Source organism: Populus euphratica, unplaced genomic scaffold, assembly GCF_000495115.2.
Source record: "Populus euphratica unplaced genomic scaffold, PopEup_1.0 scaffold539.1, whole genome shotgun sequence".
In the NCBI taxonomy this organism is placed as follows: domain Eukaryota; kingdom Viridiplantae; phylum Streptophyta; class Magnoliopsida; order Malpighiales; family Salicaceae; genus Populus; species Populus euphratica.
This window is the reverse complement of record NW_011500409.1, coordinates 10401-27613: the sequence shown is the minus strand read 5'-3', so window position 1 is coordinate 27613 and position 17213 is coordinate 10401. Positions and strand designations below refer to the sequence as shown.

The 17213-nt window shown below is 28.2% G+C and overlaps 1 pseudogene; it reads left to right on the top strand.

The window, feature by feature from the left end:
- Positions 1-15158: 15158 nt before the first annotated feature.
- On the top strand, positions 15159-16919 carry LOC105114488 (uncharacterized; annotated as a pseudogene).
- Positions 16920-17213: the final 294 nt, after the last annotated feature.

Here is a 17213-nt window from a genome sequence, read left to right as displayed (position 1 = left end):
TAGTACTGGCATAAGTAGTTTAACTTCAAGCTGTCAGCATGCACTGATTCATATATATATATATATAACACGTGTTAATTTATGTGTTACCTTTCCTTCTCATGGATCATTCCTGCATTTTTATTTTTATTTTGCAATAATCTATTGCTGCATTTAAGGGACATTCTTTGCAGGCGATCCACCGAAACTATTAATTAAGCACTGCGCGTACACAGGGAAGCAGATTTAGGATTAGAGTATGGGCTGAAAGTAAAGTTAATATTTTTTTAGCTAGAGGAAAGGACAAATTTTTTGGATAGAGGAAAGGACACATTTTCTATCCTTGAAAAATAGAAGAAGAGAGGATCTCTTTTCTTGCTTCTCTCTCGTTTTCTTTTATTCTTTCTTTTTGTGACAGGGAGGAGAGTTGGATAATTGGGCACCATTCAACAGGAAGACGAAGGCTCTCAGGTTCTTACAAGCTATCCCACCATTTTAAGCATTCAGATGTTAATGTAGCTAGGTAGCCAAGTACCATATTGCCTCCATGAAAGACAACATGATGCAGGAGTGTGTATACCGAGAGACAGAGATGCAATCATAAATTGAATCTCTATTTGTATTCAGTTCCATGAGAGATATGCTTAAGAAACATGAATATAACTTTCAAGAAGACTTTGGTTAGGTTTGAGGTTTATTTTTTTAATAATTATAAGTTTGCGGCTTCGTAAAATTATTATATTAATTTAAAATTTATAAATTTAGTTAAAATATATATAAACTGATTTAAACATCAATATTAAAAAAAAAGGACAGTATGAATAATAATACTAGAGGACACGGATCCAAAAGCTTGAATCGGCAAGTGTGCCTTCCATCAAGAATTAGATAGGGTTTATAGTACTGTACTCCCACAGAACAAGAGTAGCAGCTTGTCGTGGGTTATGCAAGAACAGTCACATTCAGCGTTAAAGTGGGAGTTCAGATGGAGCGCAGACGTATCCATGCTGCACACACAAACGGACCCTGAGAGGTGAAAGAAGTTTCATGATCCAATGTATTTTCGTGAGATTTGATTGCAAAGGGCTGTTTGACACGCCAAGACAACATCATTGCAACATGTGAATGTAAATCATGCATGTAATTGTAAATCACGCCAAGACAACAATCTATCAAGAGAACTATTGACTGAGTTGACAGCTTTTCCAGTCCATGTAGAGTCATATCAAAACTGATATAGCGACCATTGTACGGTAAGTGAAAAGCATGAAAAACAAGTAGTTCTTGAAATGTACAGTCACAAGAATTTTTTTAAAACCGCGAGTCACGAGAAAGTTTCACAGAAATAATGTAGTTTGAAAACAGTGTCGTTCAGGTTGTTTTTTAAAATATTTTTATATTAAAATAATATTATTTTATTTTTTAAAAATTAGTATATTAAAATAATTTAAAAAATAAAAAATAAATTTTAACAATAAAAAAATTTGAATTTTTTTTGAAAAACGAGAATGATCTCTTCTAATTCTAACATGTGATTTTAATAAAAATTATGGAATCAGGTTTCTATTATAATTACAATACAAAATAGCAATCATGATGAATATTTTAATAATCCTTTATTTTCAACAGTTGTCACCCTGCTAAAAAAACCTAAGAATTAAAAAACCTAGAACAATATCAATCTTAAACCACTCAAAATAATCTTCAATCTTCCACCAAAATACTAGAATTATTTTCCCCGTGTCTCCACCAATCTTTCTAATGTTTTTTTATTGTAAATCACAGGTCAAGTTTCCTTTAACAGCCTCCCCGCCACCTGGAATCGCCACCTAAAGGTAAAACAATTGTATTTTTTTTTAGTTTTATGAGTTTTATTATTGAATTGATAAATTTTAAGTTTTAATATATAAATATTTGTGTTGTGTCTGATAATTATATATTTTGTTGATGTTGAGTTAATTTTGAATGTTGTAATTATGTGCTTTTAATACAATTAATGTTGTTTATAAAATTAGGATTGAATTAGAAAAATTAGGGTTTAAATGAATTGTTGAGTTAGTTGTCATATTTAATAATATTGCTTGAATCTAGATAAATTTTATTTTAATTAATGCAATTAGATAGGTTTTTAATCGATTGATGTTATTAATAAAATTATGGTCGAAATAATAGCAACTATAATATGCGTTGGATTTGGTAAAAATTATGATAATTAGGTATTTTGTTTAACTGAGATCATTTAGTTTTTAATTGATGTAATTAAATATTTATCAATGATATTATTAAGGCCACAGTAATAATAATTAGAATTTGAATTGAATTATGAGATAATTTATTTTTTATAAAATAAGTATTATAATTTTACATAATATATCTTCAAACTTCTTTATGTTGTGTCAGTATGGTAACATTGTTGTTTTTTATACAAATAATAATATCACTTATATTAATGAAAGTATTGTGCCTTTGAATAATACTACAAGCATGTTATTTGAAGATATCAAAAAACTTATATATGGAAGAATTTGAATGAATCGTAATAATATTGAAATATATATCACTTGGAGGTGTTTTATTAGGGAACATTAGTATTTTCCAATTCTAAATACATGTGATATGGATTTTAAAGATATGATAAAATTGTATAACCAAAATGGAATGAACATGATGACGTTGTATATGAGTAGTCAACATAAACTTAGTAGCTCATATAATATGGAGCATGAAGAAATATATATATATATATATATATACACATACACATTTGTTCAGTCATTTAAACAATTATCACATTAAACTGGTGTTGGTACATCTAAGACATTAAAAGATATGGTTATGAGAATTTATGATAAAAATAGGATTAAAACTCCATATTGTGAGTAATGTAGGTGTGACTACTCTAAATGTAGTGATAATGAAGATGAGCGTGTCATGGGTTTAAATGATGATGTAATCAAGCTTCTAATTGAATCTAAACCTATTATGTATATTCAGGTTTTAGAGATTTTAGAGGTTGAGATACAATAATATGTTATTTATAATACAAATGATTTTATTTATATTAAGAATATTTTTATGGAAACTTTATTTAATAAGTTTATTGCTTATTTATTAACAAATTGTATGGGAGTATATTGAAAATAATCCAACCTATTTTTTGTCATTTTATTGTAGCGAGTTAGAAAGACCATAGTCAAATCAGATATATTAAAATATATTACACTGTAGATGTTAAATAAAATGATGAGATAAATTTTTTAATGTTGAAAAATATTGAGAAGTAATATTGAAAAATAATTGCTTGTGTTGATGTTGGTAAATAATAAGAATTAATTGCTTGTGTTGATGTTGAAAATTTTTTATATTGAAAAATTTGAGAAATAATTATTCTCATTGATGTTGGAATTTTTTATATTTAAAAATAATAAGAAATAATTGTTTGTGTTGATGTTGGTAAATGATAGAAATAATTTCTTATGTTGATGTTGAGATTCTTTTATATTGAACATGTTGGGAAATAATTATTTGCATTGATGTTGGTAAATGATGAGAAATAATTGCTTGCATTGATGTTGAAATATTTTTATATTAAAAAATATTGGGAAATAATTATTTGTGTAGATGTTTGTAAATGATGTGAAATAATTGCTTGCATTGATGATATTTTTTTGAAAAATTTTATGAAATAATTGCTTGCATTTATGCTGGTAAATGATGAGAAATAATTGTTTGTGTTGATATTAAAAAAAATTATATTAGGAAATATTAGGAGATAATTGTTTGTGTTGATGTTAGTAAATAATAAGAAATAATTGATGTTGAGATTCTTTTATATTGAAAAATGTTTGGAAATAATTATTTGCATTAATGTTGGTAGATAATGAGAAATAATTGCTTGCATTGATGTTGAATTTTTTTATATTGAAAAATGTTGGGAATGTTTGTTTTGATTTTGGTAAGTGATGAGAAATAATTGCTTACGTTGATGATTTTAAAATTTTTTTATATTGAAAAATAATTGTTTGTGTTGATGTTGAAATTTTTTTATATTTAAAAATGTTAGAAAATAATTATTTACATTAATGTTGGTAAATGATAATAAATAATTGTTTGTATTGGTGATGTAAAAATTTTATGTTGTTAATAAATGATTAGAAATAATTACATAGGTTGATGTTGGTAAATGATGAAAAATACTTGCATTGTTGATGTTTCAATAGATTGTGTGGAATTCTTATTCAAAAGATGATATGACACTTGCTTCAATTATATAAACATTGGTCATAGACTTATGGACATCATTTATCCCCCTCATATTTTTTAAGCTTCTTAAGATATATGTATCAGTTCTTAGCCTGTGTAATATAGAAATTTGGTTTTGAATAGCACATCTCGTTTGACATAAATATGAGCAATTAGTTATATTCATTAGTAATTCAAATAGATACATTAATTATAATTAGATGATCCACTATCTTCAATATATTAGCACATCTCGTTTGACATAAATATGAGCGATTAGTTGTATTCATTAGTCATTCAGATAGATACATTAATTATAATTAGATGATCTACTATCTTCAATAAATATTGATGTGGGATGCACAATTGATGTGGGATGCACAGAGAAAATTTATTTCTAGAAAAGTGCATTATGTAATCTCCGAGGAGAAATACATGGAATAACACTAGAGTATAATACGTTGAATCATTACACCAAACTCAGCGCAGGTTCCTCCACATGAGAAAATGAAGTATAAGTCACATGTATGTTAGATTTAAAATGTTCTAAGTATTTATTACATTTTATAGACTTGGACAAAACTATTGTATTTTATTTATGGATTAATAATTTCTATTTATTTTATTTTTGGTTAGACAATTGTTACATGATGATTGACATGTTGCAGCTAATCTTCGTGATCTCAGTGATAATGATGAATTTGCTTTTTATTACGCATCTTCTTGGTTTGAGCCATATTATACTATACTTGACTTGTGAGGAAAGACTTTGAGTCTAGATGATGTTGTTTAAGAGGATGAGATCATACAAACAGGTGGAAGTCATGTTTTTGGTAAAGCCGGTGCATCCATTCGTCGTCGTAGAAGACATAAATAAGATAGGATGTATTATTATATTGTATTATTTTTTTAGTTTAGAGTTATTTTTATTATTATTACTTTTGTAATATTATTTTAGCTAATTATCATGTTAATTTTAATTTTTTTATATATTATGCATTTTCATTTTTATTTTAGATAAGCATGATTTAAAATCATTAATTAATAGGTGAACATGAGAACAAGCTGTTTAAAAATTTAAATCATCCTTTTACAAGTTAAAAAAAATGCACATTGTTATGTTTGTTACTGCCATTATCAATTATCTTTAAAAATAATTAATAAAAAATTTAAAAATAACACATGTTAATTTGAGATTATAATTAACAAATAAACATAATGCTAAAATATCACACTCTTAATTATGGGTTTAAAGTTTAGTAATTTATTGTTTTTTGAGCTTTAATTATATATAGTAGTTTAAGATTTGTTTTATGTCAAATTTGGAATTGATATTAGGCTTGGGATAACACAATCACTATTTACATTAGCATTTACGTATTATAGAATTATTATTGTCATTAACAGTTGTTTAATGCAGATGTTATTAACAATAATGGTTGTTTAATATAATTGCTATTCACATTAGTGTTTGTGTTTTAAAGAATCATTACTTAATGTAAGCACTATTTATAATAGCGGTTGTTTAATATAATCATTACTTGTAATAGTGGTTTACTAATAAAACCATGATTCTAGAGTAGTAATTGAGTTAAAACATGCTATTTTCCTAGTACTTTTCTATCCAGTGCTATAACCTAAAGTTTTTTTTATCATATTATGCTAGTTTGGTAAAAAAAGCAAAAACCAATAAATATAGTTTTTTTTCTTTATTTTTGGTTTGTTAAAGTATTAACTATTTAATATGTGTTTATTAATGTGGTAAGTGTTTTTTAATTAAAAATATATTAAAATAATTTTTTTAAAGAAATGTTTTTCTAACATCAACGTGTTAAATCATTGAAAAACATCTAAAATATTAATAATATTTCAAGTAAAAAAACACTTTAAATGCATAAACTACCACAATGTTAGATCAAGATTTCATATTATATACAAAAAATAATAATATATGAAATAAATGCAAAGATAATAGGTGAGAATTTACACATTTAATACATGAGTTGAACATAGATTTGGTCTCTGAAATTAACAAATGCTTCCTGTACACTAATTAATTATTAGAAAAATAATTATTAATTAGAAAAAAATAATTATTATTGTTGTTTGTGATTGAAAAAGAAAAAAACAGAACTATTTTCATTGTTATGATATATGATGTAGAAGTCATGCCCTCATTTAGCAATTTAAATTTTCCAGTTGAATGATTCTTATTAAACTTCGCACAGAATTAATAATAAAATTATGCAAAGTCTACAAATTATGGCTAGGTCTTTTCAATCTCATCTCAAAATTTCAATTTAAAAAGTTATAAAAAATAAATAAATTTTATTGAACGACACACTTGCCTCTTGGGTTATGATAGCAAGAGAAAGAAATTAAAAGCTAGTCGGCAATTTAAATCGATAAGCCACACGACATGGGGGACTCTTGCTTGAGCAACAGGCCTAGACATTAGTTTGGGGACCTATGAAGCTCGTCTGCATGCTAGTACAAAAATTGCATTTTCCTTTCACAGCTAACCATCTCCAACAATTTCCTTATTTCCTTGAATATCTATGTAATTTATTTGTTTTTATATTTTAAAAGTATTTTAAAAAAAAAAAATATTTTTTTAATTTTTATTTTAAATTAATATTTTTTATATTTTTATATCATTTTGATGTGCTGATATCAAAAATAATTTTAAAAAATTAAAATTTATTATTTTAATATATTTTTAAATAAAAATTACTTTAAAAAATCATTATATCTACATTCTTAAACATATTTTAAAAACCAAAAATTAGTTTATATTATGGAAGACTTTCATTAACCAGTACTGATTAACACCAAATACTAATTTAAGTATCATGGATAAATATTTATTATTTTTTAAAATATTTTTTATTTAAAAATATATAAAAACAATATTTTTTATTTTTAAAATTGATATAAAAAAGGTTTGTTGACCTGTTGACTAGGGTAAGAAGTATGAAAACTTGAATGGTTGAAATGGCATTCTTGCAGTGTAAATGCACATGGATTCAGAGAGACTGCAGCAGCCAGCTCTCTCGCTACAGTACTATACATTTATGGAAAGGAGAAGCACATGCCACCCTGCAGAACGGGGTATTGATCAGTTATTAGTTAGGTAGCGTGTCCGTATATACTGATCGATGGACCTGACCATCTCAAGCTAAATTATTGTCTCATGTCGGGTTTCGTATTCTAGTTGGAGTTTCCACGCCACCGAGCGCTGCTCACGGGTACACTGCATCATCTTCTTCTTCTTCTTTTCAAGAATATAGTTCTGTATGCATGCATGGCAAATCATGAAAAGAGAGGTTATATATTTACGGGAAAAAAATAAAATCTTTTCAATTTTGAGCAAGCAGGTTGTTTCTCCATGGAAAAATAATAGTAATAATAATAATAATAATTTTTTTAGCAAAAAAACATGCCTTGATTGTGAAAAAATAGGCTTCGCTTCCTTATAAAAAAAATATTCTGGTGACTTTAAGGAATGATAAAAGCACTTCAATTTATTCACACAAACTTTTAATTAATTATAATCTAGGTTGTGAAAACACTATTTATATTGTCTTCATGGGTCAATGTTTATTTTAAAAATGACTTAATTGACATGTATTGTCTTTATAAAGGATTGATATTAACATATAAAAAAAAACAAGTCTTTTTTTTAGTCCAACAATAATTTTTTTCATAAATAACTAAAATAACATGTTTTTTTTAAAAAGAATCAATGTCAAACTTTAGCTTTAACAAATAATCAAACTGACAAATCTTCTATTTTTAGGGATTGATATTAAATTTTTCATTAAACAAGTAGGAATTAAAATTAAAAATAAGCTAAATATAATTAGAATAATTAAGAGCAATCAAGAAGATAAATCTAGAGAAAAGACATAATAAAAACAACGTTTCATAAAAAAGATGTTGTAAGGATAAGTTGTTCTTCTCTTAAGTATAACTAATGTTTTACGTAAATCTTTATAACTAATGCATATTTTAGGATTCCTAATTTCCTCTAATTATTAGATGCAAACTATAATTTTTCATGATAGTTATTTAGTCTCAGTTGACATTCATCGAGATTTGACATGGATCATGAACTTCTTAGGCCATAAGTAATGTTGTCAAGTTTTTAAATTTTTTATCAAAGTGTAAAGTTCTTTTATTATAATTATTATAATTCAGTGTTGCACTATTGAACTTTTCATTAAAATAAACTATGGATTTTTTTTTTGTAATATTATTGATGACATGACATTTAATACATGTCTTTCAAGTCTCATCCTTTTTCGACACTAACAACACTAGAACTACACGTAAACTTGTGTTTTCTCTTACGTACTTTTTTGTTATCAATTCTTCCACTTTCTTTTGAAGTTTCTTTATCTCATTAGGATTACTTTTATAGATTGGCTGATTAGGTATAGATGTTACAACTATAAAATCAATTTGATGTTCAATTTTCCTTATAGATGGCAACTCATTACGAACCTTTTTAGAAAAGATATCTTTAAAATCTTGTAATAAAGAAAGAAAAACACTAGGATTACAATTATTAAGATCATTAGTGTTAAAATATATCTTTTTATACACAAGTAAGATCATAAACATGTCATAAAAATAAACATTTTTAATCTCACTCCTTTTTACATAAAAATTTTTATTTCATTTTATCTTTCCCATGTTTTCTTCTTTTCTTACCCTTCCTTTCTTCTCTCATATTTTCTTCTTTTTTCTCTTTACAGAATCCCTATTGATTCCTATTTTGGTCAAATCTAATATTCTTCTCTCTTAGCTCACTTTATTTTCATTTTTTTCCATGTCCTTACATAGTTGATCTTTTTCTTCGACTTTACTTTCTCTTTTCAATTTTAATTAGTATTGATACATTTATCTAGGAGACAATGGTACAAGGATGAATATCTTCTCATCCTTTTTAAGAAAATACACATTCTTAAACCCATTATGCTTGACTTTTATATCAAATTATTAAGGTTTCCCCAACCATAAATGAGTATCATGCATAGACACAATATCACATAAAAATTTATCCTTATATTTTTTATATAAAAAAAAACTTAAATCTGTTTAGTAATCCTTACTTCTTCATAATCATTCAACCATTAAATTCTATAAGGCCTTTCATGTTTAATAATGTTTAGATTCAATTTTATAACAAGTATAATACTAGTGACATTAACACAACTTTCAATATCAATAATTATAAAAATTAGTTATTATTTATTTGGCATCTAGATTGAAATATGTTCTTCATTTTTTTGCTCTACAACATATTTCTTAATTTGAACATTAAGTGATCTCTTAATCACCAAAACCTCCCTATTAATTAGATATTCAACATTACTACAGTTCTTATGTACTAGCATCTTATCATTTTTAGATTTGTCACTTTCAAAATCAATCTCTTCATGCTCCTTCATAACATAGTTCTTTTTTTATACATTGTGAAGCTATATATCCACTCATCCAAACACTTAAAACAATAAATATCATAGTTAAAATTGGATGTGATCTCAACTTTACCTTTTTCTTCAGTAGTCGAATCTTTCATGTAAACTTTAAATTATTTAAATTTGTTACCCATAGTATTTTGCTTTGATATGACAACCTCTCTCCCTTATAATTTGGTCTCTAGGCTAGAAAGGAACTTGAATTACCTTTTTAACGTGTATTGCCCTTCCTCTTCAACTACCTTTCTATTTTGGCAACTATATGAACTAGATATTCAAGCTTAATACAGGTTGCAACTCAACCACATTAGCTATCTATTTATTTAATCCATTCAAGAACCTTGCTATTATAACTTTTTTATCCTCCATAATATTACCTCTAATCATAGCAATCTTTATTTCCTTGTGGCAACCTCTATACTCGTAGAACCTTCAACTAAAAATTATAATCATTGATATAGTTCTCTATAATAATACTTAGGAAATATTCTTTTTTTCTCATAGCTACTTTCATCTCATCTCATGTCTCTAAAGGTTTCTCTTCATTCATTCTCATTTCTAAAACAAGTTGATCCTACCAAATAATAGTAAAGACTAATATCTTAATAACACAATAAAATAATGTAAAGACTTAAAAAATAATGAAAACTGAAAACTATCAATACAAAACCATGAATATAAGATTGCAAGTGTTGGTATAAATTCATATGAAATATGAATGATATGGAGACATGAAAAAAAACTATGAGAATTAAGAAACTAATGAAATAAGATTTAAACTGCTCAAAATAACACAAGTACTATATATAATGCTGCAATGATACAATAACTACCTAATTTTTTTTTGTAATTTTAAAAAAATCAACCAAGTAAACCTAAAATATCTTAAATCAAGATTTATCTCAAGAAGCCCAAAGAATCAATATTTTTTTTTTTAGATTTAAAACAAGTGGGTCAATTCTATGTTTCTTGAATCAAGATTTATGACAAACCCTAGAAATTTCTTTTCTTGTGATTTTTCTTTATTCTTTTTTATAAGACTTTATTTAATCAGTATCATAAATATTTTTTTTTTTAACTTGAAGCCATAACTAATTTTTAGAGAAAATAAAGAACTCGACAACAATATAGCATGCAAAAACTTAAAGATAAGTAGGATATAACCTCATTTAGAGCCTTATTTTTATATCAATTGATATGAACCCCATGGATATAAATATCTAAAAACCTGTAGTTAAATCAACCATTTGCCAGAAAACTAAATTCAAGTTTGTGATTGAGCTTGACATAACAATAACTTGAATCAAGGCATCAAAAAGTATAGAAGATACCATGAAACTTGATTAATTCTTTTATAAGTTAGAGTAGTTCAATGAGAAACCAAAAAACATGAGCGAAATCTCACTCATACAATAATAATCGTTGAAATCTAAGCATGTCCGGAAAAAAAACCTAAATACAAGTTAATTAATCCTATTTATAATAATAAAAACATCCTTAATAATACTAGAAAATAATAAAAGAGTTTTAAATAAAATATAAAAAAAGAATCTTAAATCAATTAGAAAACTAATACAATTCATGCACAATAGCTTATGAATCTTATCGCAAAGCTTTTTTAATATTCGATTAGCCTAAAATTTTAACCCAATATAGAACAAGACCTTTAAAAACTCTTGATAAAATTTTAGTCTAATATAATGTTTTAAATAAAAAATTATATTTGTTAGAGTAAACTTGGGTATTAAGAAAAATAAGCCCAAAGCCACCTCTAATGCCGAAATTAATTAGCCCATCATTATGAAATAATTAAGCTCATGTCCTCTCTTGCATTTAAGTTAGATTAACTAAGGTCTAATAATCACTTGTTGAATTTATAGCTTCTTTGAAATTCACATTGGTCCAAATATTCTGAATAAAGTCATTGAATATATCTTTTAGCTTATTTGTTCTTAATCTTGTAATTAACTTCACTGGAACTTTTAATGAATTCTTTGATACAATTTAAATTGATTTAACCTCTTTTCCTTTTCAATCATTACTATACCTAACCATAACAACCCTTTTATTATTCGCCAACCAACAAAACTAATGCCTAGCTAGAAAACCACCAATCCACTATCCAAACATTACCATTATCGCTCAATTATCTCCTTACATCACCAACAACAAACTTAACAATCACTTCATCATAAAAAAAACTTGTAATTGATGATTTAATTTTAAATCCCTCCAAACATTCTTTAAAATCTCATTTTTAATTCTATAATCCCTACTCTTAATTCTTAAGTCTTTCCTGTATATTCCATTACTAACAACAACAACCACAAATTCAAGAGTCTTATAATTATTGGTTGATGTTAGTCCAAGTCAGCGTTGGACCCTGAATCAAGAGTCTTATAATTTAATTTTTTTTTTAACTTTCTTTTTATTTTTAGTTAAAAAATCATGTTAAGTCTACGTCAATATCTAAAACTAGAAGATTTGTCAACCTAGTCGTTACAAACCAAGCTTAAACCAAAACATTGCCAACTTAATAAAAAAATAATGAAAGTTCAGTGATGCATTTTTGAAGTCATTTTAAAGTTAAAAATATCTTGTTAGGTCTACATCAATCTCCAAAACCAGGATACTCATTCACCTAGCTATTTAAAAAGCTTAAACATAACTCGACAAAAACTTGTTGATACATTTTTGAGCTCATTTTAGTGTTAAAAACCATCGTTTTAGGTTTACGTTAGTCTCTACAACTAATAGACTCTCATTCACCTAAAGTTTAAGAAATCTTGAACTAAACTTGATGATAACTTGGTAAAAACTAGTTGACACACTTCTAAACTCGTTTTGAAGTAAAAAATTATGTTAAGTCAATGTCAATATCTAAAACTAGAAGACTCTTTGACCTAGCTATTAAAAAAAGTTTAATCAAAGTATTATGTCATCTTGATGAAAAATTCATCAAAGCAGTATTGAATTCATTTTAGGGTTAAAAATCATATGTTACATAAAACTGGTTTTAAAACTAGAAGACTCATCGTAACATATTGTTTCTTTAACTAAGTTAGTGAGTGAGTCGATGCATAAAATTCATGGGTTCAATTTCTGCTAGATGTGTTATTTTTTTTAAAAAAAACGGGTATTAGACCTTATAAAAAGGGAAAAAAAATACTACACCAAGCATGTGGGCTTGTTTTGAGCCCCATGCATCTGTTGTTTTATGATAGGCCTAATCCAACGCAGTTGGTTTCCTTTTTGTTGATCTTATATTTTTTTTTAATTTTATTTTTGAATATTGAGTTTTTTAATTAAATTTTATGATTTAACACAAGGTTAATTATAAAATTAATTTTTATATTTTTTATTATATAATAAATTAAAAAATTGATTTAGCCCCATAAAGTTTACAAATAAGATTGCGAGATGACTAGGGTGAACACATCTTACTTTTTGTTTTTTCTTCCCTTTGAGCTTAAAACCATGCAATTGACAATGTTATATTAAGGCAACTCTTACAAGATTTAATTTAAAATCTAGACTAAATAAAAAGTTAGGTTAAAAATTTACAAATTTGAATTAATATACTAAGTTTAATGACAATACTAAAAAATTTTCTATAGTTTAAATATTATTTTTTACATTTCAAATTTTTTTTTATCAAAGAATACCTCAAACATGAAAAACTATTTACTTAAGGATATTTGTTTTACCTAAATATTTTATAAATTTTATCCTACTTGATAAGTAATGATATTTTTTATAAAATACTTTTAATAAAACAAATATAAAAAAATTATAAAGTAAAAAAAATTATTTTAATATATTAAAAAAAAAACACTTTAAAAAGCAACCGCTACTACATTTCTAAATATCCTCTCTCATTAAAGTTTTGGAAAAGTACCGTATGTTAAAAAAGTGTAGAGAATAGCAGTTAAGAATAACAGATGTTTCAAAAATTATATACCTAGATTTTTATAAAAATCTAATGGCTAAAAAATAAGATTTAAAATTCAATAATTAAAAAAAAAGGGTCATCAATGACATATTAGAACTCTGTTTTTATCACATCAAGTATTTATAGAAAAATCTTGACGAGATGATTTTAACCAAATCTTAAAAGACCATCAAACATAATCATAATTTATTCAAAATTTTATTCAAAATTAATTTATGATTAATTACAATTTTTTTTATATTTTTTTTAAGTTATCGTAAGAATATTTAGTTAATTTTTATTGAGATTGAATAATTTGCATAAAAACAATATATTTTGAAAAATGTACTTTTAAGTACTAATCACTTTGACAGCACCGAATATAGAAGAATAATTGGCAGCCTCCAGCACTTATCTCTCACCAGACCGGATATCTCATTTGCTGTAAACAAGTTGTCTCAATTCATGCACAAGCCTACTCAGACTCACTAGGCAGCAACCAAGCGACTCCTACGCTACTTGAAGCAAACTATCTTTCATGGTATTCAACTAATTAGTCATACCTATCCATTCCTTACCACTTTTTCCGATGCAGATTGGGCAGGCAACCTTGACGATCGCACATCCACGTCCGCATATATTATCTTTCTTGGCTCTAATCCTGTCTCATGGAGTTCGAAGAAACAACGTGCTGTAGCTCAATCTTCAACAGAAGCCGAATACAGGGCTCTTGCAAATGCAGCTTCAGAAACTGTTTGGATACACTCTCTCCTGCATGAACTTGGATTCAAACTCAACACCACTCCATCACTACTATGCGACAATCTTGAAGCCACACATCTTAGTCACAATCCGGTACATCACTCCCGGATGAAACATATCCAAATTGATCTTCACTTTGTTCGCGATTTGGTTTAGCGCGGGGCTATTCACGTTTGACATGTCCACACTCAAGATCAACTTGCTGATTTGCTGACGAAACCTCTCTCCAAGCAACGCACAGAGCATTTGAGAAGCAAAATTGCTCTTACTAATAGCAGCTCAATTTTGAGGGGGTGTATTAGGACAGCTAATGGAGAACCGGATCATCCAGACTCCTAGCCAAGAATCATGTATATTAATGCAGATAGATAATGCAACAATATTCTAGGAAAACAACAGCTAATGGAGAACCGGATCATCCAGACTCCTAGCCAAGAATCATGTATATTAATGCAGATAGATAATGCTCCTAGCCAAGAATCATGTATATTAATGCAGACAGATAATGCAGTAACATTCTAGGAAAACAATTACAAATCATTCTATATTTAACTTATTGTAATTCCTCTGTAACTCCTTACATTTAAACAATTGCAAATCATTCTATATTTAACTTAGTGTAATTCCTCTATAACTCCTTACATTTAGCATATATTGTGTATAAATCTAATGCTCAATAACAATAATAAAAGTGTGGAAAATTTCTGTTGAAGAACTCTGTTATATCTCCCTCTGTTATAATTTGCTTTATAAAAGTGTGGAAAATTTCTGTTGAAGAACACTATTATATCTCCCTCTATTATAATTTGCTTTATGGTATCAGAGCACCATAACTCAAACGAGACTACGATCCTTGCTTCCAACATGTCTCTATCTCAAAATCTGACCAACCAACCCACCTCCCATATAGAGAATCCATTGATTGCTTTTAACATTACAGCTTAAATCAACGAGAAATTAATTCCCTCCACCTTTCCACAATGGCGTGCCCAATTTGAAGCTCTTCTAATTGGGTATGATCTGCTAGACTATGTCACTGGTCTCTCAGTGTGTCCTTCATTTGATGGCACTTCCCAATCTGCGTTGAAAAGAACCCATTGGGTTCGGAAGGAGAAATTAATTCTCAGTGCAATCCTTGCTTCCACGTCCACCTCAATTACTCCCCTCATTGCCACCACTAAAACATCTCATGAGGCATGGAAAAAACTAAATCACATGTATGCTAGTCGATCTCGACTGAGAGCTATGCAACTCAAGGAGGACCTTACCTTGATTCAAAAAGGAAATAAATCGATTTAGGAAAAGCGTTGGCTGATGAAATTGCTCTAATCGACCATCCCATCTCTGCTGATGATCTATCTCTTTATATTCTTCATGGTTTGGGTTCTGATTTCAGGGAAATTGCTGCACTGATTCATGCGAGGGAGAAATCCTTGAATTTTGAAGAACTTCATGATCTGCTAGATGGTCATGACAACTACCTTCAGCGGCTAGAATCCACTACCCATCAACTTGTGGCATCAGCGAATTACACAAATCGCAAGAACTTTTTTGCAAATTCTTTCCAGAAGAATAAAAAACCCAATGGTTTCTCATGAAACCAGGGTCCCTATAGAGAAAACCGGTACAATAATAAGTCATTCAGCCGGCCAAATGCAACAAAAAAAAAGGTATCAGCCCAAATGCCAATTTTGTGATCAAATTGGTCACACGACCAAAACATGCCCCCGCTTGAATTCTCATGCAGTCACCGCAAACTGCACTTCTACCTCTAATGCCATAGATAATAAATGGCTCATGGACTCTGCTACATCCTATAATATTACTGGTGATCTCAACAACCTATCAATTCACTCAGAATATGATGGCACTGATGAAGTCGTGCTCGGTGATGGTTCAGGTTTGACTGTCTCACATATAGGATCCTTAACCTTAAAATCAAAACACAAAAATTTCATTCTCAAAGACACACTTTACGTTCCAGATATCTCCAAAAACCTTATATTTGTGCACCATTTTACTGCTCAAAATAATGTCTTTATTAAATTTCACCCGTCTTATTTTCTTGTGAAGGACACGAACTCGGGGGTGATCCTGGCAAAAGGTGCATGTAAAAATGGTGTTTACATCTTCCCGAATACACTGGTGGCAGCTCTTTTCCCCATGGTCGCCAATGTGCATGAAAAACCTCTTTTGACGGCTGGCACAAACGGCTTGGTCATCCTTCCTCTAAAATTGTTCACAATGTTGTTCGTCAGTTTTCACTTCCATTCATAAACACTCAAAAGTCATCTCTATATCCTTCATGTTCTATTAATAAAGCACATCAAGAACCTTTTCGATCTACTAATCTATCCAGCACTGCACCTCTTAATCTCATTTATACTGATGTTTGGGGTCCTACTCATTGTGTTGGTTTAGATGGCTCTCGGTATTACCTCATTTTCATTGATCACTACACCAAATACATGTGGTTTTATTCTATGGAAACAAAATCTGGGGTTGCAAAATTTTTTTTGCAATTCAAAAACCTTGTGGAAAACCGGTTCCAAAGCAAAATCCAAACCATATACTCAGATAATGGGGGTGAATATATGAGTTTAAAACCTTTTCTCTCCCTTCATGGCATAAGTCATTTCACTACCACTCCACACACACCACAACAAAATGGTGTTTCCGAGCGTCGTCATCGTCACCTAGTGGAAACTGGTCTCACATTACTGTATGATGCAAATCTTCCTTTAATATATTGGCCATATGCATTTCACACAGCGACGTACCTTATCAATCGTCAACTAACACCATTGCTTCAA